Here is a 23489-nt window from a genome sequence, read left to right as displayed (position 1 = left end):
ATTCGGTCCTTGTTAATATTAAAACAAATATCTTGGCACCAAATGCAGTCTCCCTGATCCCTGTTTTTTGTTAGCCACTGTTTGAAAACCTTGTTAGCTTAGTGTCGGGCACTCATTAAACTTTCAACTTATACAAGCTGCCTCCCAGCTCTGACAGATTGTCTCTGCTGCAGCGTGTATATGTGAGCACGTGTTTGTGTGCGTGTGTTTGAGTGTGTGACTTACTGACCTGTATGCAAGGCCAATAAAACTGTAAAAGAAACGCATACCCCCCCTTCCCCACCCCCAAATCCAGGGTGTAATTCCTCCCTTCCATCTGTGGTGTACAGAATCCAGCAGTGATCCCATACAGGGCTCCATTCTGCTCTCAAACAATGGGCTGCTGTTCAGTCCATATTATCATGTATTACCTTAGCTGTGGAAACTCCTCATTACTAAGTTAATAAAATATTTTTCTTCCTTCCCCCAAAATTTTTCACAACAAAAAGATGCATGTCTTTTCGTTCAGAATGATCAATATCTCTACTTAACTGGGCAGGTGGTCGCGTGTTCTTTGTTTTATTTTGTTTTGATTTTTCGTAGGGTTTTTTTAGCAGGGCTGCAGGCAGCACAGGAGATGAGGGGGATTCTGTTTTTCCAAAGGTCGGGCTTGGATATGCCAATGATTGCCTGGCTTGCATATGTGGAAAAACACTGTCAAACAGCACAGCGGCTCTTTATTTTTTAATTGCTACGTGACATTTTAATGTTTTACTTTAATTACATATCCCTGCTCCCAACACTTGCCTGCTGTTCTGAAAGAAAAAAAAACAGAGAAAAGAAAAAAGAGAAGTCCTTAGAGAGCAATAAAACAAATAGAGACACTTCTGTACAATGCATCAGAACAAAAGGGAGAGCTTAAAATGCTTTCTTCCATCTCTGTTCTCCATGATCCTGCAACTGAACAGATTGCATTTTAGCAAAAGGAAAGCATCAGGAATTTGAAATATGTACGTACAGGTCCTCCACTTCAGTGTAAATCAGCAGTGATGTCAGTGCTGCCACGCTGATTTACACCAGCTGGGAATGTTACCCATTGCTTTCGTGGGGTTGTACTGCTGTACACCTGTTGAGGAGACAGGCTGTGAGACATCTAGAATATTAGTTCAGGCTTAGATCACTGTTCTGATTCTGCTGTATCTGTTATGAATTAGGAATTAGTCCCATGAAATTAAGGGAGCGTGTAACAATATAAGAGAGGGTTAAATCAGGCCCCTTCGATGTCTACTAACTTGCTTGGCCTCTGAATTTGTTCTCCTTGCTATTCATCTCTCAGTAGCTACTTGTACTGCAAAATACCAATATTTACATTGGGATATGTTGCCTTTAAGCCCAACGGCTGATTATTTTTTGTGGTTTGTGCTTGAGCTGAGATTCAAGGTAATGAGGGCTTCACCCTCCCTCTTACTTACTCACCTCCTCCTCATGGTGATGAGGTTCAGATGGTTTCAGCTGCAAAAAAACCCAACCAGTTTTTGACAGATAAGTTTAAGAAGATTTTGGCAATAGTTTATGAAATACATGGGACTCAGTCTGTCCTTTCCAGGGTAACTCTGTCTCCAAAATAATCCTAGTTCTGGCCTTCCAGAGAACATTTCAAACCAGTGGCAGGAAGGTGGCAGATCAACAATCTCTGCCCAGACTGTGGCCAGCCAGTCTATGAGGCCTGAGCATCAGTTAGGATTTCCTTTGACTGAGGACCACCACCACAGCATATGGCAGGTCAGGCCCAGATCCACAGCGGAAATTGGAGGCCTCAGGATCTGAATGGTTGTAGGCCCCGAGCGGCAATCCCGTATCATTTGTAAAGTCTAGCTCAGGGCAGGGAATTGAATGCAATTGCTACCACTTGCAATCCTGCTGGTTCAAGTCAGAGAGTACTTTGACCCCTGTAGTTCCTTTAGCCCTCTTTTTCAGCCCACTTCTTTTTGTGCATTGCCTTCCTTTTTCACTCTGTGTGCGTCTCATATTTGGAGATGGGAATCTCTGTAGAGCTGGATCCCTCTCTTGCTGCCTGTACGTGCAGAGCCTAGCACAGTAGAGTCCAAGCCTACTTAGGAGTTCCAAGTAACACCTACATGTTACTACCAGTACCTTTGAGCAGGAAGTGTGGGATGGCTGCTGTACATGAAGTGGGAAGAACAGCAGCAAGAATGCAAGAAGTCTGAGGCAGCTGCTTTTCCATGGGTCTGATTCTGGGCATACCACCAAGATGTGGCCCTTCCTGACCTGTATGAGATGTGCAAATCTGTTGCTTCAGACTGGTTGGACTGGACATGGCTCCCATGCCACTGCCTAGCATCAATATCTTCTAAAACCAGCCTTGTGTTTTGCCAGCATTACTCCAGACTTGTGTACTGGCTTATCTGCTTGTTGGAACCCTGTACTTTAATTCTGAGGTCACCTAAATTAATCACTGTGTCAAAGGATGACACAAATCGATAACAAGACCATATTTTAAATGTTATTTCATAATCTTAACTAAGCAGTTGTTCCAGGAAAGCATTAATGAGTCAGGATGAGGCCAGATCTTACATGAATGAAATTCTCCTTCTGTGTGCTGACATAGTTGCATATTTAGCCACCACAATTTTTAAGAGAGACAGGCATCCAGATGGGCCAAATCTTCTCAAATCCCCTAGTAAAAACAATGGATGTGCATTCTATTTAAAGTAAAGGATGCCCTGCTTTTGTTCTGAGGGGCATTATTTTTGTTCTTTATAGCTTCTTTTTTAATTAATATAAAACAAAGCTTATACAGGCTGATCTTGCACAGCTCTCTGGATGCATCTTATTTCTGTGGAATTGAATAGCTTCATTATTTTTTTTCATGTTTGTCAAGATGTCTTTCTTTAGCTCCCACAGTTATATGAAATTTCATCTCTAGTTATTTTAAATAACATCCTGCTTTTCTGGGTGCAAAAAAACATATAACACAGCCTGACGCCATTGAACCCTGACAGCTCAAAGCTCAAAACCAAATTAATTAAGAATTATTTTTGCATTTAATCTCATTTTTTAAGACTCTCAGAATTCAGTTTTAGGGTTACAAGTTCCTGACTCATGATTTTAGCATACTTGATTAGCCAGCAATAAAGCTGACTCTGAAATTGAATTTTAGTTCTGGGAAGTAATTTTGAGTCTTCAGAAACTATTGTCCCAAAGTAACACAAAACTTTCAGAGATTGGGAATAAAGCTGTTTGTGCAGAATATTTTAATTTGACTAAATCAGCAAGTTCAGAGGAAAAACGCTTTCTTGGCATACTTCTGGTCAGTTCTACTTTGCAGTACTACTCTTGACTTGAAATCCATCACTTTCTTTCTGGAACATCAGTCACTTTTGGAAAAATCTCTCTTTGTGCCTTCTTCATTAATCTTCCCACTTTTGCAAGATGCTGCTTTTCCTTCCTGTGGAGCTTACTGTCTGTAGAGTGGAGTAAAGAGGATGTTTGCCTCACCAGCTGAGATCCACATTGCTGCCACAGAAATTCAAGGGGAGCACTGCCATTTATGTCAGTGATACCTGGTTGTAAATGAGTAAGTTTGTTGTCCTCACTATCTGCTTTCTCCATTTGTTATGCTAGCAGAAATTATTCCATTGCTTGTTATCAGCAGGAAGAAATTAGTTTTTACAGACCTTTTGCAGGCTAGACTGTTTTCCAAACAGGAGAGAGAGAGAGAGGGGAAAATGAGGTAAGAGGAAAAAAGGGATGGGGCAGGGATTTCCTCTTTCCTGTTTTAGCCATGACATAGAACAAAGCAGAATCCATCATCACTGCACCTCAGGTGCAAATATTTGTTGTCACAGGAGAACAATGAATGTAGGGGGTGGCACCTGTGACCTGACCTGACCTGGTGGTAGCGCCCTGTGTCACAGGAATGGGGCACGCATATTGAATATAATGGTACTGCTGAAAGTTTGTTAACGTAAGAAACAACCTACACAGGTTGCCTCAGAGAAACGAAGATGGAGACTTTCGGAAGAGGTCTTTGGGGTGTCTGTTTGTATGCATGCGAATTGGGATTCCTCTGTCTTATTATTAGTGGTGTTGAGGAGATTGCAGGTTCTTTTTTACCCAAATGGAAAATGCTCTCAGAACTCTCAACATGGATTTTATCATCTTTTGTCCACGTTGTAGCAAATTACGGTAATAATAGAAGTATAGAGAAATACCATGCACATCCCAGCCAAGCAAGGTCTCACATTGGAGGTGATATTAGAGGTTAGTGTAGTTCTGTGTTAGTATGGAGGTGAGTTAGATAACTCAGTAAGTTTTCCTATCTCCAATTTCTATTTTTTTTCCCCAGAAATTCTGTAACAGTGCTGGAAGATGTCCCTCTTATTCGAGCTCAGGGCAAATTCTGTGTCCTATCCTAGGGTTTCAGAAGGGAACACTAAGAAGGAGAAACCATCTTTGTGTTTCTCTGTTTTTCTTGTGACATACCTAACACTAATTTAAGATAGTAAATTGCTGTCAATACAAAAGTTGCAGCATCAGTTTACAAAAAAAGAGACTGATTTTCTCTCTCTCTTTCTCTTTAATGCCTCCCAACATTGCTTTACCATCCTCTGTCTTTCCTGTTGGAAACTGGGGAGGTAAAAGCTAAGTATGGACTTTGCCCTGATTGCAGCAGTTCAGTGCTTTGTCTCATGGGATTTAGCTTGAAGTGCTTTGTTGCATCTCTTTTCCCCACTAATGCTGGTTCAATATCCTGTCTATTTTTAAATAAATAAATAAATAATAAAAAGTAAGTTCATTCTTGAAGCATGTAAGCCAGATGTTTTTGAGACTGAAAAGGAGATTTCTAGTGGAGTTTGAGCGCAAGAGTTTCTGTTGTCCCCCATAGTGGTTAGTAAGGACAAATAAATAACTAGAACATCAGAGTGCAGAAGGACCAGGCATTTTTGGTCCTGTAACTTCCAGCACCATTCCCCTGAACACTTCCTCAGCTTGTTCCTTTGCTTCATCTGCTGTTGTATTAGCTGGACTGGCAGGCCCACCTTCTGCAAGAGCACTTTGTTGCACATGGTGTTGGCGGTGGCAGTTGACCAAAGGCGAATGTAAGATAACTGCTTCCTTGGATAGCACAGCTTGTTTCACTCTTGTAGCCAGAAAGCAGGGATAGAGGGGCTCAGTCTCCTTCCTTCTTTTGAAGGATGAGAATCTCCAGGTGTGCACAAAATCTCCACTGAGCTCTGTCAGTTCAGGGACTGTCTTTGCCCTCAAATAGGATATGCAGGAATAGGATATAATCCCTTGCCTCTCTTGCTTTCCTCTTGTTCTTGCCTTCTTCATCTTTCAATCCCTTCTCAGGTGCAGCTATTTTCAGGTGCACCTGCAGTGTAAGCCTTTATCTTCCAAGATATGTCCCAACAGTAACTTCTGTTGCTAGCAGAGTCAGCTGAAAAAGGCAAGTTTATTTTGTGTGAGAACCTGAAAGTGAGAAAAATGTTTCTGTTTAATTTTCAAATAGCTGACATTTGTATCCTTAAAAAAAAATCTAAGTAAGAATGTGTTAGAGTGAAATAATTGCTCTGTCTTTTTCCTCTCTTTCAATGGGAGAAATGTAAGCAAGAAAATCAGAAACTATTAAATGAAAAATGTTGACCACAATTTAAGTTCCATGGAGAAAATATATATTCAATTGAAGTAATTTTCCATCAGTAAAAGCTTTGAAGCCAAATGTGTCAGCCAGCCTTTACAGTGCATTCCCCTTTCCAGCAGTCATCCAACTGAGGGCGACAAGATTGCAGGCCATGGGGAGAGCAGGCATATAACCAGTTTTCAAACAATATTTAATTATTAGAAGCAGCTTTTATGAGATCATTTGATGAAACCTGATGTCCTGTCTGACCTTCTCAGAACATAGCACTTTGGTAATTGTACTATTGTTTTATTTTATTGAATAAGGAAATTGTTGTTTGTAGTTCACAAATATGTTATCATCTTGACCTTTTAATCTCCCACTCATATGCTCCCTCGAGTGGTCTACATTATGAATTGCATTTACTCACTCGGGCTGTTCAGCTTGTCTGAATGTAATTTAGCTGGTATTTTGAAGCACCTCGATACAGCCTAAATCAGCAGTTTTGCTTTGAAATACTGAATGTTGAAGTTGTCTTTAGCTGAAAAGTTGCGGGGTAGAAACAGCAGGAATGAAGAGGGCTGTCATCTTCTTTCACTGTCACTGGAATTGCTGTCTTGATTACACGTCACTTGTGGATCAGGTTACGTGGCACCTCCTAACCAGCATTGCATAAGAAGGGGATATAATTTCCGTAACTCTATCATTTGAGGTTAAAAATGAGGTAAAATATTTCATTTTTAGAGGTTGGTGCCAATTCCATTTAGAACTCTGAATTTCTGTACTTATAATCATATGTCAATTACCAAATTATCAGTATGACAATAGTGAGGATACCCTCTCTGCTCCTTTAAAGCTGCAGTGGGAAGTAAGTCAACAAGGTTTGTGAATGTTCTTGGCTGAATTTCCTACAGGGGAAGACACAGAGGAACATTCCAGCCATTATTGCTTTTCTTTTTCAAAGAGCTAAAAGTACTAAATCTTTGTGGAGTGCTGTTCACTGATGGAAATGTCACAAGTATTGCTCTTCTGGACATCTGTGACAAACATCACATTTTGTCTCTCCTTTTCATGTTCTTTCTAATGCCAATTTAAGGGGCCAGTATTGGGAGAACCTCCTTCTTCTGTCCCAGATATTCATGCCATTAGTGAATAATGTTTAAAGGAGTGATTTTTGTGGGTATGGTCCTGTATTCTTCTGAATCAGCTGAATGCCTGATTTTCTAGCTTCCACCAGGCAGTCCAATTGTAGGAGGAAGTTTGAAAGTGTCATTGTCTGACCTTCAAGACCATGTTACTGGCCTCAGGTGTCTTGATGAAGGGCACTAGCTGCTTCATTTTCTCTAAATAACTGCTGACAGATTACCACTGTTATCATTATCATTTGTACTGCAGTAGCATTTAGAGCTATCCATCATGAACCAGCATGCAGTACTTCACAGAACAAAAAGATTTCAGCTCCAAGAGCTTAAAACCTGTGAGTATCCTCCTGTAGTCAAAGGTGTGACTACAACTTGCATCAACACAGGTAAGTTAGCTTTCAACTGGATAGTTTGTCATCTGTGTAGCTCTTAATGCAGTAGCTGAAGCATACGGAGAGGAAGTGACATCTCCAAGATTATTTAAAGCCCCAGAGTCTAGGCCTGAGTTTCTCTATAATGCTTTGCCTGCCAGGCTGCATACATACTGTCTGCTAATTCTACTAGGGACAGGTGCTTCAATGATAAACATGTAAGCCCAACTACATTTAATTTAAACCCAGCTTTTGACAGGGGTATTTCCCCTATGTGGCATCCAAAGAATAGACAATCCTAGTAGGCAGACACCATTAGCACCGGGGGAGTTGTTGATCTGCAATCCACAGGCTTCTAGCATAATGATTTCCTGATAATTGGCCCATGTCTGGAAGTGGCAAGACATACTAATATTCACCAGAACCAAGGGAGTGATGGATGTTGTGGACCTTCTATCAGTCAATAATATCCTCACTGCTTTTGTGTCAGAAGAAGACAAAGGCTTAGTCTTCCCTGGGGTTTCTCACATGGTGGAGGGAATGCCTGGAAGTTTTACATGGACTTAGTTATTCAGCAGTGGAAGCTGTGATCATGAGCTGGCTTCATCTGGTTTCAATCACCCGCTTCTCTCAATCTCTCTCTCTCTGCTGAATGTTCCTATGTTCATGGAATATTTTTCCAACTGCCAAATGTGTTCCTTTGGCATTACCTTTCCAGCCCGCAGCAGCAGGATTGCAGGAAAAAAAGAAGTGGCTTCATCAAAGTAGCTGTTTGAATCAATAAGGCGTTATCAACATTATGGGTAGCTTTTTCGGCTACCCTGGCAGCAAACTTGTTCTACTTTTCTTGCAGGGAAATGCATCTTAACCTTTCCCAGCTCTAGCCTCAGTGAAATTTAAAACGATCTGATCAGTATCTTTAGAGCCCTTAGCTAGCTAATATGATTCTATCTTGCTGGTGTGGAGTTAAAGGGTGTTTGAACAAAGAATGGAGTAGTGTTCTTCCAAGATATCACATTATAACTTTGCTTTGGGGAAGATTTTTTTAAGCAAGTAACAGTTGTGATGGAAAATAACCTCTCCTTTATCCTTCTTATACTTCTGTCACCAAGAATTTAAGCAAATCTGTTCTTCATCCCATCCAGATAAAGTCACAAGCAGATTTCAGATTCACTGCATGTGTCAATAATCAAACAATATAGAGGCCAGGGGGCTGGTTTAAGTCTAGCAGTTTTGTGCTGGGATTATTAAAATGCATGGTGATGTGTTTCACGAATGGGAATATCAAAGCTCCCTCTTTTATGTGGAGGAAGCAATAGCACATGTGAGAACACTGTAACCAAAAACTGCATTTTAAATAGAAACATTTCCAATATAAAGGCAGTTTAATCTGTATGTGTCTGCTGCAGGGTCCCTTACTGACTCCAGAAAATAAATGTGCTAAGTGGGTCACTTTTAACTTAGAAACAGAAGAGCAAGATGATGTCAGTATCTTCTGGCAGATCCAAAATGAAACCCACAGTTATTTCATGGACATTAAATGAGGACCTGGGTATCCAGCTATGTGTACATCCATTCCTTTAGGTGAGGGCTACTTTTATTCCTTTGAAGCAATGGCATTCAAGAACTGTTCCATGGGGACTGATCACTAGAGAGGGCCAAAGACTTGCATTATATTAATTAGGTTCCACCAGCAAGATGCAAAGGGACTTTTAATTGAATTCGGTCATTTTCCACTGGAGGCCAGATGGACCGCTGTATTGAGGAGGCTAAGACAGCCCAAGGGAACAACAGCAAAATACCTTCTGTGTCTATCTCAGTGATTTTAACAAAAGCTTTCTTGATCTGGGTGGATTGTTTAGATCTTTCTAAAGTATCTCTCATTACTTAAGACAGCCATGACACAGAATATTGTCTCTTCAAGGTATAAGCAGCTCAGGCTAAGAGTTAGAGGGAAGCGCTGTTCATTTTTGTTGGTTGCTGTACTTGGCCAAAAGGACCTACACATACAACTGAGCAAAATTCTAGCAAATTTGGGTATTGCAAGCTAGATCAACAAAGACATTAGGCTTCAAAGGCATCGCACCCTGTAGAATAAAGAATCCCCAGATAAGAGCACCTTCCATTTGTAATCTCATGAGTATCTATCTAGTTCATACCTCATCACTGGTATTGCAAAGGATATAGCTAAAATAATTTTCAGTTGAGAGGTAAAATCACAAATTTTGCTCCAGGTCCTTAAATAGGGAAGTATCTAAAGCTAAGTCAGAAGAAAGCAAAAAATACAGTAAAAGACAGTGGGAATGAAATGAATAGTTGGAAAGCTAAGATGGGAGTTAAAAGTAGTATCAGCTGCAAGTGCTGGCATGCAGCTGCACCCAAATAATGGCTGAGGAAGGCCTCTTCCTGACATCAAACAGCTGTTCTGTCTCACAGAAAACAGGGCCATGTGGAGATCAGTGTCAGGTGGAATAAAACAGAACAGAAAGTGCTTTCCTTAAAATACAGGTGGCAAAAGCATCATTCAGAGCATGCTGAGCACAAGCCAAAAGCCTACTTTTTTCTATGGAACAGATATTTCAGCTTATCAAGGCTTTGTTGAAAATGCACGTACAGACACTTGCACCACCTGGAGTATGTAATTGCTGCAGAGTTAGTTTGGATGATTAGCATCCCTGTTGTGTCTCTAGCAGTGAGCAACAGCTATTTTGCAAAGCTATACCTACAAAATTGTTTCTTCTTTTCATCCTTACTTCCTTCCTTCCACACTCCCTGTTGTGCTAGCAAGTTTTCTGGGAATGTCTTATGGTTCTTGGTATGTCAGTAAGCTGAACATGTGTATGATTCTTTCTGCCTGAGGCCTTCAGATCGTTTTCTGTGAGCAGGTAACAACTGAGAATGAACATGCTGTCTGGTCCCTATCCTGTGACCTGTGGGAGCCAACTATCCCAGTTAGAAAACATCATCAGTGTAAAAGAGAAGGTTTTGGGATGGTTTACAGCCAAAATTTAAGAACCATGGATCACAGGAGAAATGAGAAATACTGTGTGTTTATATGTTGCATAAGATTTTGGTTGTATCCTGCACAGGAGCTAAGTTATGTCTGCAGCACATTGCAATCAGCTGGACTAGGGCACAGGCCGGAGCTCAACAGCCTCCCCACTCCACACCACCTAGATATGGGGTGCCTATAGCTCTGTGGATTTGCCAGCATTTCCATGGGAGCACAGACTGTGTGCAAATACTGATCTTTTGTGAAAGACAGTTTTAAGTCTCCTTTAGGAAGGATACTGTGACACGTTATCTGCTCACATTGGCCAAACAATAAGAACAGATCTAGAATGGGGTTGCCATGCTTCCTCCCCACTGCATGTGGGAGCTTGCACAGTGAGGCAGTGTAGACCCAAGTTCTCTGTCAGAAAAAGTTTGTTCTCACAGAGGATGTAAGACAAGTTTGGGCTTGACCATAGTTTCAGTCCTGCTGTAGCAATCTTAGCAATGTTCTGAGCGTTACCCTGTCTGCAAAGAGTGTCGAGTGAGAAAGTCTCATCTTTCTCTCCCCTGTGCCTTGGCTTGTTTTGGAGGGTTCTCTTTATGTAGAAAAGGATGATGTGTCTTTACGATGCTTTCTCCCTTTTTTCTCTCTAGAAAGATTTCATACAGAATGTTCCTTATGTGATGTAGGGAAGGCTGGACTTTTTGAGGGGAAGTATGATGCTTCCTGCTCCAAATACTCTGCCAGTCTGATCCCTGTGCTACTTAGGCCAATAAAGTCAGCCACTTTGCTCCTGTATATGTGCAGTTTTCCCATCTGAACAGCATCTGCTGCTGCTTGTCTGGAGCATTTTAAAGCTGCCTATGATTCCTGGGACTAAGCAAAAAAGCTTTAGTTTAGGTGGGAATCTAGCTCACATACTGCTCACTAACCAAATACAAGAAGGTCTTTGGTCATCTGAGTATAACTTTGATAGGAGGTAAGTATTTGGCCCCATATCTACTCAGAGTATAAATCTATCACTGTTAAAAGGTATCATTCCTCCTTTTTACTTGAGTTCATGAATATCAACTTAAGGTCATATTCACTAGGGGCTTTTTAGGTAACAAGGGAATAGAAACCTTGTAAAATGCATCTAAGATTGCAGGGTTAATTTTTAACCTGCTGTAGAATAAAGCAGTATAAAATCAATTTGGCCAAAGCCTGCTTAAGTGGGTAATTAAGGTCACAATCAACCAAAACGGTTTCTGAAACCATTGCAGCTATAGATCATTACACTTCTCCCAGCACAATGCAAAAAGACAGGCCCCAGCTAATGCTTTCATCTGACTATCAATCATCATTACATTGTAAACTGCCAGGGTGAGAGAGGGCAAAGCTTTGAATTCAGAGCTGATGGAAGTTCTATGACCTGGGGGCTTTCTTAAGCTAAAGGCTAATTAACCATAAAAGAGTCAAAGGTCTGCAAGTCTAACACATTAAACGATGTGACTGCCTCTTTAGGTTCCATTGTATCAGTAAACATTAATTCCGTTAAGTGTGAACATGTTTAAGGCAATCATTGCCTTCTCCCACCCCTCCTTCTGCCTCCTTAATTTTATATCTTGGGATTTTCTCCATCTATGTGAAGTTAGGTGGAGCTTGGGAACCGTGCTCCCGCTGGAGAAAGTTCTGAGCGATGCAGGCTACATCTGGAAGAGGAATTCCTGACATTCTTCTTTCCTAATCAGCTTGGCCAAGCTAATCACATTAGCTTCAGAGAGTATATTTGGTCATTGTAGTCCAGAATAAACAAGCTCATAGTCTAAACAAATGTGTTTGAGATTTCATAGACTGTGTGAGGCAGTTGTAAAACCACATGAATCTATATAAATCTGTGGATAGCAGTATAAAATTGAAAGGTAGAGGTAAAAATTGAAATTTAAAGGTAGAAATAGCACAATATGGGACAATGAAAATAGCAATGGTTAGACAGATCTACATTCTGGAGAGTTTGAATGTTTTCTAAATAGTGTTTTGTTTCTTTAACAAAATCTTCTAGCCAGAAGGGGATAAAATTGTTATTGCAGAGTACCTGCTTTTGGGGCCTCATTCAAAGGCCATTGAACTCAGGGGGAATTTATGCATGAACTCCCAGGAAATGTTGGATCAGATGAATTATGGTATCAAACAGTACACCAAAGCTCAGGAGATGTGTATTTGCCATTGTTATAATTATGTTGTTCAGGTACCCACACACCCCTGCCCCCTTCATTCTAGCCCGTCTGTCTCTTCCTGTGGTGTCATGCTCCAACCCTTCACTTACATCACAGCAGTTGGTAGAGCCACTCTATAAACCAGAACTAAAATAGGGTTAAAAGTTTTCATTTTAATCCGACACATTTCAGTGATGCAACTGGCAATGCTGGAGGGAGAGAAAAAGCGTTAGCAGGTGCAGGGGAGGGCAGGAACTGGAACTTCTTAAGTCAGCTTTGGCACCAGAGAAAGTGTTTATCTAAGAACATCCTGAGTCTCTCATTGATTTGTCATTAGCGTTTAGCAAGCTCAAGTTCCTGAGGTTGCAGTTCCATTTTACAAATCCTTTCACAGCTGAGTGTAAGGGGTTCCTGTTCCTGTCCCTGCCTACATCCGTCAGCTGCTTGTTCTTGCCACCTGCTAGACATCACAGCCCTCTGGTCATACCAGTGAAATTGTTTGTGTAACTGTGATCTAAAGAGGTCTAAGAAATGACCTGTTTAAAAAAAGCACAACACAGAAAAATCTCTGATCTTTCCCCCAAAAAATGGGATAAAAGAACCTCATATCAATCCAGGTATGTTGGCTCTGCTAGATTTTTCCCTGGTGAGAATGAGAGGGGAAAATACTTTATGAATGCTACTTAATAAAGGATCTTCACAATATGCAAGTAGAGGGTCCTTTACTGTCATCTGCCTTGATCACTTACCTAAGCCAGTTCAGAGTATTTTAGAGTATTTCACCCTGTAAAACCAGTTTTGCAATTCTTACAGTGAATTTAAGAGTATCCTAAACAGCTACCTTTAGATGGGAGTGATTATAGCTCAAGCATATAATTTTGCCCACAATGCTGACTTTTTTTTAAATTGCAGAATATAGTGAGCATATACATTAATTATCAATAAAGTGCAGCAGTACGCAGAGTACTACAGCAGAATGCAGACTACATTAGTAATGTGATTGTAGTGATGAAGACATAATGATATGACATGCATAGTTTGCAGGGAGAAGTAATATCTTTTATTAGTTTCAGAGAGTTGAAAAAAAAGGAGAAGTTTGGCATTCCATTTTCATTATCAGGTTTCTGTATACCAGCAGTCATGCTATGTTATCGCACGACATTCTCACAAAGTAAGTGTAAAGGGTATTAGCACTTGGTTTGAGGTCTTGTTAGAAAGGTCCTTCCTGTGCTAGGAAAAAATGTTGATGTATTAGAGGCCAGAGCTTTATGGACTTTGGGCTGCTACAGGTAACATTTTTGGAGAAGCCCTAAAATTATATCCTGACCATTTAGTGTCAATTAAAGATGCCATAATGTCTTTTTCAGGAATGTTAGTGCTGGGGTTTTGCTTCAGTTCCCCTGGGGCTTACCACATTGTAGTTTTGGTCAAAAGAATTATTCCTTTTTGCTTCTCCAAAAGTGTATCTTTGCTGGCACTGAATGAGAATGTATCCAGGCTATATAGTGTTATTGGATGGGTATTTAACAATTCTTGGAAAACTGAGGAATTCCAGAGGGCTGGAGGTTTGCCAGTGTAGTTCCATTATTTAAAAGCAATTAAGAGGAAAGCTAGAAAATTACAAAACAGTATAGCCTCACGTCAGTTGTACTTAATGTAATGGCTTGGTTAATTTGGAACTTCACCAACAACAAACTGAAAAATAGAATTCATGCCAGTAATATGGCTTCATGTAAAGCATGCCATGTTAAGTCAACCTATTATCTCTTTCTGATGGGATTGTTGATCAATTTGATATGAGGAATGTTCTGATAACAGCATACATGGCTTTCTCCAAGGCTTTTGACTTAGTACTGATGGGCTTTGGCTGCGTTTCAGGGTAGGTGTTCTTGTGATGTCCCATCACCTGGCCCCATCCAGTCCTAATCCTCTGATCATCAAATCAGAGCACCTAGTGGAGTGCATGGAAGTTCCCTCCCTGCTCACGTATCTTTCCATCCACAAGACGGAGATGGAGACCAGGGCTGAAGGGTCCTTTTGCACAGATTGGTATTGTTAGGAATTAAAAGGATGTATTCAAAGGTGTATCACCAACAAATCTCATTTACTTGTTAAGAGATTCTAGGAGGGATCTCCACAGACTGCTTTTTGCTCCAATACCATTTAATATTTTCTTCAACAAACTAAATAATAAAATAGAGTTTTGAATGATAGTTTTGTAATAAAGGTTAATGAAATAGTAAATAATGAAGAAGGCAAGTTCCTATCATGGAGTGATTGGAATCATCTGGGCATGTGCTCTTCCAACTGAGTTTTAAGACTGCTGACTAAGAAGACAAGGTATTCCCACATGCTGTGAGACTTTGTCTTGGAAATTAAGAGGAGTGAGATGTTGTTATAAATAACCATCCCAGCAAGAGTTCTTAGAGCAGTGCTGAAAGTAAGAGGGACAATGTGATCTTGTAAGAGGGTAGAAAGGCCATGAAATGGAAATATCAAACAGTCATAGAGAAGTAATTTTGCTTCTGTACATGGAATTGATGAGATCAGTTTTGATGTCCCTTTTTCCAAGAAGAATGTGTAAGAAAGAGATTACTGGGAGGCAAACTTAGATGTGAGGTTTGAGACTTGCAATGCTCAGACATGTAAAGAAAGATTCCAGATCCTCTGCCTGTTTTCCAGAGATGTCCTAAGTAATATGAAATGTCAGATTAGATGATCCAATGGCTTCTTAAGGACTCAGGTCCTATGAAACATGTGAAACAACTGCTACTTCCCCTTCTCTTCACCATTTATATATGCAAGATTGGACTAGTCACATTCCAAATCCAGCATGATGGCACTGTGACTCAACTGACTTCAGAAGAGTCACACTGGTGTCAGCCTAGAGTAATGCAGTGGCAGGCTATACAGTTTGTACAGAATTTTTGGGATACCTCAGGATAAAAGGCGCTATATAAATGTAGGTCACTTTTATTAAATGCCTTGCAAATCGTTTATAATGCCTTTAAATATCAGAACAGCCATACCACATCAATAACCTCTGCACATGTGTTTACTTTATTTTAGAGTTTGCCACAGTTCACTATAAATGGCTTAGATATGTTCAGTAATTCAGTTATAATGAAATGTGCAAGCCTTCAATAAACGTATGTGTTACAGCTGGCCTCTGATGTAAATGCTTTTGCCAATTATATGTACATTAGTGATGACTGTAGCAGGCTTATAAATACTCTTTGTAATTCTTTGGCCTCTATTCTCCCCTTCCTTACATAAGTTTTATAGTGGTGTGTAATTCTAGATTCACAGATTTTAAGGCCAGGAGGGACCATTAGATCATCTAGCCTGACTATTGGTGTAACAGGCCAGAGAATCTTATCTGGTTACTTAAGCAATGAGTCCAAGAACCTTTCTTCCCCTACTATATCCTACATTACTTCTTTGAACACAGCAGAAGATCAAGTGAGGAGAGCATCACCTTAGTTTTGAGCCTCAGCCCAGATCTTTTCAGACTCTAACCTACATGAAGTTTGGGGCCGGAAAAAGCTTGAATTAATTCTTGCTAACATTTTTTCAACAGACCTCCAGACGTTCTTTCCATTTTCTTCCCCATAATGGATAAGTTCTTTGCAGAGAAGCTATGTGAGAGCCGTATGCCATTTCAAATTAATTTTCAGTCCTTGAGCACGTTACTGAAAGAACTCCTCTCAGAATTTTAAGGCTTATACATCCGGAAAAAACGCCAGATTTTCAAGGGCCAGGCACCTCTGCAGCTATATACATAAAACCAATAGTGTTGAGTTTTTCCAAGAATCCGAGTGTGTGTAAAGGTTGGTAAATAGGAGCTGAAGACCTTGAAAGATCTTCTCGCTTTGTGTGGATTGGAAAACACAGCTCTATTCTGATTCGTGTGATGCTTGGCAATTCTTTGTACAGACTCACTGGAATGGAGTAAATATTCCCCCTTTCCGCCCACCACCATACAGGTTTCTCACAATCATCATGTGCGTTTCTCTGGACACTTTGCCTGATTGACGGCACAAGTCTCTTTATTCTCCCATGGTCTATTCAGCACTGTCAGAAAGTCTACAAGTTTCTAATGGGATGGTTTTACTATCTGCCAAATGTACAGACACTTTCATTGTATGGGGGTGGAGAAGGAAGAAGATGGAGAGTCTGGATCTAAATGTGATTTTATGTTTTGGGAAATCTTATTTTACTCAGATTGATTCTGCAGTCTGTAAGGATAAATAAAAATACAGCATATATGTTAGAGGGGCAGAGGAACAAGTGGCAGGCAGGAGGAGTTCAGCTGGTAGATGGTTCCTTGGAGTTTTGTGCCAGAGTGAGGCACAGTATCAGGGAATTGCAATCTCATAATTTAAGCAGAAACTGGTCATGACAGAGAACCCATAACAGTTAATTATTATGTTAATGAAAGCACAAAGGCAGGAGAGATCTGTATTCTCCTGACAGACAGTGATGTGCAGATCAGACCTGAATCCACAGGAAAACATTGAAACCTCTTTAGAATAAAAATGCAATGTCAAGACAGTGTGTATTTTTAATTGCTCTATTAGCACAAAATAAAAATGCACATAAAGTTTAGTGCTTTTAATATTACACTTAGGACTGTTTACTTGCTGAAGGTAAAATGCTTTGAGAAGGAAAGCATACTTCCTCACAGGGGCTGCTTCCCATAATTAGTTGGAGTATGACTGTTTAAATTGTAGCTCAGCAGAAATGTTTTGATTCTGTGGGGCACCAGCAGCTCAGCAACAGTGCTGCCTTTCACATCCACTTCTTAAGTGTAACAGATCATTTAGACCCTGGGTTGGCTAGACTCACATAAACCAGGTTTACAAAGAGTTATAAAAGCTTGGCCTTCCTCCTCCCTTCTCCCCCACATTCCAATTTTCCCCCTTATAATTTTACCACAAGGCAATGCAGTCAAGCTTTTCTTGGATCATATGAATCTAGATCAATAAATATCAGTTGCAGAATGGGAACCTATGCACAGGCATGTGCTAGAAGGATGAAATGGTTGTGATAGTTTAAATGAACCTCAAAGTTTGTTTTGTTCTCTATTTTCAGGGCACAATGCCTGTGTTATATAGGTACCAAGCTGAAGCTGGAGTGGAAGAAGAAAGTTCCTTCTGAAAAAGCAGCAATGCTGGAATGTGCTGTGGAGACTCAGGTTGTTTTTCAGCTCTAGAGGCATGTACGGTAAGCAAAATGATGTTATCTCTGGCTGGATAAGGGTACTACACATCATGGAATAACCTGCTTTTCAGCTGTGATCAGATAGTTATTGTCTATAAATAGATGCAAAGCATCTTATGGGAACAAGATGTTTGGTTCAACAGCAGATTATTGAAATCATTAAGGCATTTTTTTTTCTGCCAGTGCTTAGACCATGAGTCAGCCTCTACCAGAGACCTTGTCCTCTCCTCCCCTTACATCCCTCTTGCAAGAGATAAATGACTTTATTAGCTTGAAAGTGAGATTCAGAGTGAAATTCAACCATTTGCAGAACAACACTACAAAGGTTAAGCATTGTTTAGCAGAGATCCTGTGGGACCCAAATGGTGCACAACACTTATGCTAGCCCTGAGCCATTTTCATTTACCTACCTTATCTCAAACACAGGAACTAAGTTCAATGAGTTTTAGATCAAGTCTGTGTTCTGTGTAGTGTATGAAGCAGCTGGGCTCAAGTCATGATTCTGCCACTAAGCTGAGCATCACTGTATTCCAGAACAGTATTCTTAATCAGAATTTCACTTTCTCTAAAATGGATTTGGATCTTTGCATGGAAGTTCCTATGGAAGTACAGCATAATTAGTTGTCCTCTTGACTGTATAATGATACAGGAATTGCCACAATGAGACCAAAGGCAGAAGGTACAGTCAAAGGCATTGCACCTTTCCAATTACAGTTAACTCCTATGAAGATACAGTCTTTCTGATCATAACTAATGCAAAAAGTTGAACTGGAATTGTACAGCAGTATGCTGAATCAGTAATGATGACAGCAGCCTCTGAAACTTGCTAAACAGAGAAAATCAAGCATAAGTCTTAGCATGAGCGGTTGTAAAGGCAGTTGTTTTCTGTATGAAAATGTGTTAATTCTGTCATGGTTTGCTTTGAAGGAAACAAGGTGCAAGATTTATCAGACAGGAATCATGACAATGAGATTTTACTTAGCCATCTCCTGCAGGCCTGTTGCATGATTCTAAGCAGTCGCTTCCCTTCTTTGTGTGGCCATCTCTTAATTTAGAAACTGAGAATTACTGATTCCCAGAGTGTTTTTTTTTTTAAAGTTAGAAGGGATCATTATATTTATCTCACCCAACTTCCTGCATAAAGCAACCATAGAATTCTAGCTAGGACTTATCACTGTCTTACAAAGTACTGTGCAATCCCTGGACAGATGCAGCTGTATTCATGATGAAGTGAGTGGGCTGCACAATGATATAGCTTCTTTTCATTCATATGGCAAGGAGCAACATACATGGAATCATGGTAATGTATGCTTAGAGAGAAAGGGATGAGTAGGTTTTTTTTAGCTTCCCTGATATATCTCTCCTACAAATTATGACACACAAAAGTAATTGTGTAATTTTTCATACAGAAAAGCAATATCTCATTTGACAGGAATAACTTTTTAATGAAAAGGCTCTTCCTTTCATTAATTAGCAAGCTTTAGTCATATAAAAATACCATCAAAAAGGAAGTATTTTCTCCCTTCTTTATTAGCTTCATTGGGAGTAAGAGTACTTTTGCTTAAACTTAAAATAAATAATACATATATAGTCATGTAAGATTTATACTTATATGCACACATTCATAGCTTTCTATGTGCATAATCATATATATCTGTATCAGAGTACCAGATCATTTCAGAGATAAGTGTCTCTCGGTCTGTCTCACACACACACTTTCAAAAACGGAGAGTTTTGCACTGCACAGTAAAACTGAGTAAAACAGACCTCATCCTAACCAGGGCCAGATTAGATCTTTAGAACCCAACCCTGATGATTTGCGTGAGGCCTTCCACATGTAGATACCTGTGTGTGTAAATTAGCACTTAGATGCACAGCCAGAGTAGGTGCCTTCAATAAAGCTGCTAGTTTTGTCACAGTAATAGTGACCCTTTGTATATTAATATCAGGTTCCCCACATTCTGGGACACAGTACCTTGATGAAGCAGAATTGAGAAATTGTGTGCTGCAGCAGTACAGCACATCTGGCTTTCAGCTCCATAGGCATATGGCAATATGTTGTTAAGAGAGAAGTCAATAACTACATGTTGCTAAATCTCATATGGGGGTACCTTGCTTTTTAGCTAATTCTGAAAGATGCCTTTGGTTTGAAAAGCTTCCAACTGAGCATAATTTACATTTCATTGTCTATGAGCAAAGGGGTTTAAGTGTTTTTATTCTTCTGATATCATGTGAAAACACCAGAGCTAGAATAAAGGATTACAGAAGAAAAAGGGGCTTAAATTAATTTCAAAACCAGATTAACATCCATCTCCTTCTCTCCACTCTGTGTTCTGCTTATGCAACAGAGCAGGAACACAGTCCTTATTACTGTTTTCAACCAGTGTGGGGAAGTCCTCATCATGCATGGGCCCAGTGCAAACCCTCCTGCACCTCATTTCTCTGGTCCCCACTGCAGAGGATGTAGCAATAGTGAGGAGGCTCAGACCCAGCACAGAGGAGCCTGAACAACAGAAATGGAGCTTGCTGGAGACCAGCAAATGCATGTCATAGCAGCTCGTAGGGTGGTTTGTCTTGAATTTGGTCCAAACACAGGTTGGTAGATCCCAGCTGCATCCAGTTAGAAGCATCAAATTTGCTTATAAATCAAGGACCTCTGTACTGGTTATTTTACAGCCTTTCCAGAATCCAACAGCAGCAATATGAGAGGTGTTCCCTCAGTCTCCGAGCCAGCCTCTGAGCAGTAACTCCTTCATTTTTCTCTAGCTGCATCTTTGAAAGGGAAGTGCCTGTTCTCTCCATCAGATAAAAATAACAGTGCCAGGAGAAGGGGATTAGAGTATCCTATTCCTCAGGTCTGTCAAGCAAGGTAGTACTTGGTAAAAGAGATGGAAAAAATAGACACCATGAACAAGACACCATGAACAAGAAAAGCATGCTCAAGTCTGACAGTGTAAGTCCCAGAACACAGGGGAATTTGTGCAAAGCACAGTCTGTTTATACAAATTAGTAACTAGAAGAGCCATGGCAGGGAAAGTTGCGAGGAGCAGTTCTGACTCTAGGCAAAACAAATGTAGTTTCTTTGCTTTGTTCGCATCTGACTTGAGATTCAGCGGGAAGGATGATCTGTGCACAATTCTGTTTTGAGATGTACAGAACCTCTCAGGAACTCCTACCAGCTGAGATCAATGTAAGAAACCAGGGCAAAGATAAGTCAAGAGAGCACAGACAGGTCAAAGGTTGAAAACTCGCATTTTTGTCCTAGTGCAGTAATCCTGCACTGTTGTTACTGACAGAACCTGTAGTTGCTACAATTATAAGCTCATAGATGGCAGCAGCAGGGATCGAGGGTGCTCCATGTTTTCAGAAGACAATCTTCAGAAACATCATCACCCTATGTCAGGCTTTCCTGCCATTTTGTTACAAGAAGTATGTATGCTTATACCAACACATACCTGGACACTCCTGCAATCCCTGAAGAAGACATTTTGCTGGATAAAGTCTTCATTAAATATAAATTGATCTAGTTACATTGACCAATTTATAGCAAGTAAGGCTCTGATTAAGATTGACGCAGAGAAAAACCTGATCCACCTGATCAAGATAGGCCATTTCTAACAGTCTAGTGTAGCTGAATCAGAGGTTTGGGGATTACTGCAGACATCACTAAATGGAATACCTGGCTTGTGATATGAGTCTATGGATTTAAAGTTGCTGGTTTATATTTAGTGAAATATGACAATTTGGCAAGTGCATTTAAGTCAGAAAATGTAACCCAGACAGAGGTTTGGGTATTTTTCGCTCAGAATTATCAATGACTATTCTTTCAGCAGTGTGCATTTCACAGGTAAATATATGATCAGCAAATTCAGAAACAGGGATATAGTCACATTTTCCTGTTTTAATTCACGGAGTAGCACTCTATGATTCAATTTTGCTGCATGTACTGCCATGAATTAAAAAACAACAAATTTTAAGAATGGTGAATCTGAAAACTGGATGAGGGTAAGCTGGGACCCAGGAACAGGGAAATGACTTAATTTGAACTACATGGCCCTTCACTGGCTGGCATCAGAACAGTGCAATGATCAAACTGTTGGAATACTGTGACTTTCTGTTTTCATCTCTTAATACATCTATATTTCTATGCAGATGTGATGCTATATTACAGTAGCACTGTAGCAGCCACAGTTAAACTCAGACCCTAATGCTAAGAAGTAGTTTAGAAAAAGAAAATTATAAAACCAGTCCATGATCTGCAGAGCTTACTGTCTATAACCCCACTTGTACAGCCTGTGGTAATCTCCAACACTCCACTGACATCACTGGCAAAATTAAAAATGTGCTAGCTCTCATTGCAGTCCGTCTTACCTAACCCCTTATGTAAGTTAAACAGAGGGGCCACGTATTTTGCTGAGCAGAGACAGCAGGCTGAATTAGGACCCCAGAGGATCATGGATCGCTTGTTCAGGATTGTACCAAGCCCTTTTCCTGCCCCATCATGATCAAGTAACATTCTTGTGGCAACCACAATAATTCCCTGCAGGGGGCAGGGATATTAAGAAAGTATGTTTAGAGTCTCTTAATGTAATTTAGCAGCAGGAAACTAGGAAGGAGTGCCAGAACCATGTGAATAGCCAGTTCTGTGTGCGGCACTTGCAAATGCTCCACCTAGGCCACAACAGGGCAATTGCTGCTTCATTTTAATTTATTGCTAAGAAGTGTTTGTCTACAAGTACGTTCCACACCTGATTTAAGGCTTTTCATTTACATGTGACTTATGTAATAGCAAATTTACAGTTTAAGTGTGGTTAATGAAAATTAGTATTTTATTCACTGGAAACTCTTGTTGGACTTTCCAATTATTTGCATATTTAAGCTCTGTAACAATTACAAGCCAAAAATGTTTCTCTCCTAAGGCCAAGTAATTCTGCCAGGTGACAGTATTGTCAACACCTCTTAGTGCTGAATGTAGTACATAGCAGGTTTTTGCACCTGAATACTGTGGAAGTGTCCTCGTTATAGTTCTATGGTAAACCAGCCACAAAAATATTTCATTGTAATAAACATTCACTTAGACCAAGTCAGTAAGCAAAAGACTCTAATAACTACTTAAGCATAGTGAAGAGATGGTATCTGTATTGAAGAGCTTGTGTTAAGGGAATGATCTAGCCTGGGGATATCCAAAGGCACAGAGAGCACAAGTGACTTGTCTCAGGTCATGCCACTATTCAGTGGCTGGTTCACTCCTCAGTGATAGTAACTCAGCCATTTAATCGTGTTGTTTCCAGTCTATCATATCGGTTACATGAATGTAATAACAATATTTAGTTACAGAAGATTAATGAAGTAGTTCAGATAGCAAGTACCAAATGACCACATGGTTAAAAAGAAACAAAACCAAAACAACAACAGAAACCCCAATCCTCACTTGTGTCCTTAAAAACCAGTTAAAAATATCAAGATAAATTTATCCCTCTTTTGCCCTCAAAGAAAAGACGTCAGAGATGAATTTGGCCCCATTTTATTCAATTTGTCCTCAATTTGCTAAGCTCATTAATTTTCTCTTGTTTTAGTCTCTGTTAATTGAGAAACAGCAGCCCCTTTGCAATAGGCATTAGAAGCAGGAAATCTCAGGGTATGTTTCTAATTGCCAGACTTTCTCTCCCTCTTTCTGCTGTTCCTGTTCTTAAGGAAGCATGAGGGGGTGGTGTGAGCATGAGGTGCCACTAGGGAAACAGAAAAGAGTATCAAGGTCAGGGTGAAAACCACACAAGAAGCAGGAAGAGATGCTTGCAGTTAGGTTAATGACCTTTGTATTTTTTTCTGATTGTCCTGGAGAGGGAGGAAGGGGGGTAGAGAAGGAGAGATAGGAAGTTAACATTAGAGCAGTTGTGTGCATAACCCCTGCTAGAAAACATCAATGAGTTATGAAGA

The 23489-nt window shown here is 40.2% G+C and overlaps 1 long non-coding RNA gene across 2 annotated transcripts in view; it reads right to left on the bottom strand.

Moving 5' to 3' along the window:
- Positions 1-3090: 3090 nt before the first annotated feature.
- The window catches only part of LOC142411284 (uncharacterized), a 64038-nt gene continuing 43639 nt past the window's right edge, over positions 3091-23489 (bottom strand). Inside the window, exon 3 of one of the 2 annotated variants that reach the window (XR_012776149.1) lies at positions 3091-5443. This is a non-coding gene — a long non-coding RNA (uncharacterized LOC142411284). Of the gene's footprint in view, positions 5476-23489 lie in introns of both variants that reach the window. The other variant, XR_012776148.1, reaches the window with a different exon arrangement.

The sequence above is a fragment of the Mycteria americana genome, chromosome 6 (assembly GCF_035582795.1).
Source record: "Mycteria americana isolate JAX WOST 10 ecotype Jacksonville Zoo and Gardens chromosome 6, USCA_MyAme_1.0, whole genome shotgun sequence".
Lineage (NCBI taxonomy): Eukaryota > Metazoa > Chordata > Aves > Ciconiiformes > Ciconiidae > Mycteria > Mycteria americana.
Note: the sequence above shows the minus strand (reverse complement) of the source record. Positions and strands in the feature narration are given on the sequence as shown.